This window comes from Salvelinus sp. IW2-2015, unplaced genomic scaffold (genome assembly GCF_002910315.2).
Source record: "Salvelinus sp. IW2-2015 unplaced genomic scaffold, ASM291031v2 Un_scaffold2866, whole genome shotgun sequence".
NCBI lineage: Eukaryota > Metazoa > Chordata > Actinopteri > Salmoniformes > Salmonidae > Salvelinus > Salvelinus sp. IW2-2015.
Genome location: NW_019944166.1, coordinates 35,791 through 39,740, shown reverse-complemented (window position 1 = coordinate 39,740; position 3,950 = coordinate 35,791).

Sequence of the window (3,950 nt, the reverse complement as noted above, 5' to 3'; positions counted from 1 at the left end):
CGTGAATACAGTGACATTATTTACTAGTGATATAATCTGTTCTGTAAACAATTGTTATGGAAAATTACTTGTGTCGTTGCACAAAGTGATGATTGTGCTAAACGTGACTTGCCAAAAGACTATAGTTTTGTTAGGACAAGTAAATCCTTGTGGAGAATAGTGCAAAAAGTTTTAGCTCCAACCTAAGTGGGGGTAAGGTGTAAACGGACTTCCGACTTCAATCTGTATACATAAAATAATAGGGCTAATTAAAAATACTGGCACAGGCAATAAGTAATGTTTTCTTACTTCTATCCCCAACACACTTTATAGATATCTACTTACATTGATTCTCTTTCGTTCTAAGCCCCGCTTGATTTGTTCATTTTTTAATAGAGAAATAATGCATCATCCCGCTATGTTTTAACTGTATGTGTTAGTGGTATGACTCGACGTGTTCGACACTTTTCCTGGCTAATATTCTCGGTTCGAACGTCTGCAGTAGTACAATATAGGTGATAAGCGAAAGATCTAATTTTACTCTTATAATAGCAGTGAAGATTACAGTCTTATTCGTTCTCTCCGGACACCACCGTGATCTGTTGTGTTTATTACTTTGTTTAAATTTCTCAGCTAGGCGGGTAACGTAGTAATCCATGGGTATACTACAAGGTATATTAGGTTTATAATTAATAAACTGTAATACTGTAGGTTGAGTTAGTAACAATAAATTCAGCTGTTTAACTTAAGCTTTAATTGTTAATATAAACGTACTAAAGTATAATGCACGCTCTATTAAGGGCCAGAAAAGGAATTAACAGTATTAAACAGTCATACATCGTCATAACTTACCAATTTGCGTAGGGGGTATCTTAAAATTATAAGTTACTGGTATACCAGTAAAATCAGTAAGAGAGGATATAAAAAAGACAAGGACACATTTCATATATCTTCAAGTAACCTATGATATGAACAGTATAAGGCATGTGATCACCCTGATTTACTTCAGTATAGGGTTAACTCGATATACTGTTTAAACTGATTAGAGCCAAATCTCGAGGTAGGCTTAAATTACTATTGGTGTGTTCATAGCTAAGTGAAACAAAACCCTGTCTTAGCAAGTAGTAGGTCAGTTCATGCGGATATGTGGTAACAGCAAATCTAATTCGAGTATAACAGGTAAATAGGATCGCAAAACTCAATGACTATGCGACTTGTTAAACGACCTTAACAAGTAGATTGCAAAGCTAAAATAACCTGTATTAAAACACCTACATGTAATATTACACGTAATAAAGTTGACTGGCTTGTTTACTGTAGGTTAGTGTATAGTTGGATACAGCCAGTTAACCTGGTGAAGCTTTAGCAGTATATATCTTGGAGTATCAGTATACGGCACCTTATATACTGATACGGTTACAGAATTTAACTAGTATACGGTATACAACATTATTTAGCCATATGAGCAATGACATGAAATCAAGCATCAAAAAAACAAGACATGGTAATCAAGACAAGAATGGAAATCTGACACTGAAACACTGTTTTAACTCCGTAGAGTATATTGGTCAATAGATCTGTTTACTTGTAGGTTACTGGTATCTGTTTACTACTGTAGGTTATGGTATAATCTGTTTACTGTAGGTTACGGTTAACCAACCGCTGGTATTACATGTATAGTTAGGTAATTAGCTTGTCAAGAGTATTACTAGAATGTCTATATGTAGGATAATACCTATATTACTCGATCGCGGTTTAGCTGCGATATCGGTATCAATTCACTACTACATATACCTCCATATACTACTAACCTACTGTTATCAACTGGTAGTAGGATACATATATCATGGTAAAAAACTGTAGGGTTACTCGCGAGTGTAATACCTAAAGGAATATACAATATTACCTAAACTAACATGATAACTGGTTTACTGTAGGCTTAAGGTCTAGCTAACGTGGTATTAACCTGGTATACTGCTTAGGCATTGTTATGGTACATCACGTATCCGTACTTAAGGTATACAATAATTTCCGGGTACACCGTTAACTGTATAAAAAACCTGTAGGTAAACGATAGACACTTTTACATGGGTTGAGAATACTAAAAGAATACGTACCACTAACAAACTACTCAGTGTGAATTGGTTAGTAGGTGATATTTAATAATACAACACAAATCTGGTAGGTTAGTGGTAAGTAACCCTACAGATACAGTTATACTGTATTCTTAGGTTACCCTTAGACGTATCCTTACTGTATAATTAGCTCGCTCTAGGATAACTCTTAACCATGGGGTTAATACATAACTATCAGTATACTGTAGGTTTAGCTAGGTACGTACCACTAACCTTATAGTACAGTATTACACCATGCTTACGGTTAAGTCAGGGTAATCTAAAAGTATACCACTACCTACTAGTATTATAACTGTAGTTACCTAGCGAACTATACTAAGTATACTGTAACTGAAGCTATATAGTGAGGATACGCTTAGGTAGTGGTATCCTGTTGATCGTGACCGGTAGTGAGCTAACGCTTGTGTGAACTCCGCTCTGAACTAGCAGAAGGTTATACTTCGCTCATTGCTTCGGCTACCTAGTTGGCGTAGTTATAGGCACTTCAATCTTACCAGTAGGGATATATACAAGTGTTATCAGAGCCCTGAGCTACAACTAACTACATCCTACGCATGTCTCACTGTAATGTAGATGAGAACTGACTGACATTCTCGAATACATCTGAGCCAGATATAGTTGAAATCAGTTATATAATTGAGAGGCGATGGTATGCTTTATCCTATGCAGTATTCAGTGTGTGTGCGTGAGCTAATCGGTAATACATTTGTGTTCATGATGGCCGTTAATGTGTGGTGTGTGTGTGTGTGTGTGTGTGTGTGCGTGTGTGTGTTGTGTTGTGTGGGTGTGTGTGTGTGTGTGTGTATGTGTGTGTGTGTGTGTGTGTGTGTGTGTGTGTGTTGTGTGTTGTGTGTGTGTGTGGTGGTGTGTGTGTGTGTTGTGGTCCGGTTCTTGCTGGCAGCCCCCCCCTGTTGAGGCCTGCTCCAGGAGAATTGCTGAGGCTGCAGTTTAACAGGCAGCTCTACTTTATTTACCAGAGGGAGCAGGAAGATGAGGGAAAGAGGGAGGTGAAGAGAGAGAGAGAGCGAGGGAGGGAGAGAGGTGACCAAGAGGAGACTGGAGGAGAGTGAGGGAAGAGAGATAAAGAGAGATCAGAGAGAAGAGAGGGACGAGCCGAGAGAGAGGGAGGGAGGGGAGAGAGGTTGGCGAGAGAAGACATGAGGTAAGAGGTGAAGAGAGAGGAGACAGGGAGAGAGAGAGGAGAAAGATAGGAGTAATATGAACGAGAATCATCAATATTTTCCAATTAAGTCAATTTTTTCCTGTCAGAAGATGTTCCACTGCTTGTCCTGTTGAATAGGAGGATAATATTTAGGCTCAGACGTGAAACGTACTGCTGTCATTTCATACATGTCTGACGAGCTTAACTGATTAGTTTTCTGGGACAAGGCTTCCTAGCCTCTCTCTCCTCTCTCTATTACATTAAACTAAATTAAGGGGTTTTTATTGGGAAACTTATGTTTACAATGTCAAAGCAAGGTGAAAAGGATAACGACAACAAAAGTGAAATATAAAATGACACTCACAGAAGTGTTACAAAGTAGAATGACTACATTTTCAAATGTCATATTCTGTCTAACAGTGTTGTAACGATTACAAATATGTTAAAAGTACAAAAGGGAAATAAATAAAACATAAATATGGGCTGTTTTACAATGGTGTTTGTTCTGCACTGGTTTGCCTTTTCTTGTGGCAACATGTAAGATCTCTCTTTCTCTCTTTCTCTTCTTCTCTCTCTTTCTCTCTCTCTCTCTCTCTCTCTCTCTCTCTTCATCTCTCTTTCTCTCTCTCTCTCTCTCTCTTCTCTCTCTTCTCTCTCTCTCTTCTCCTCTCTCT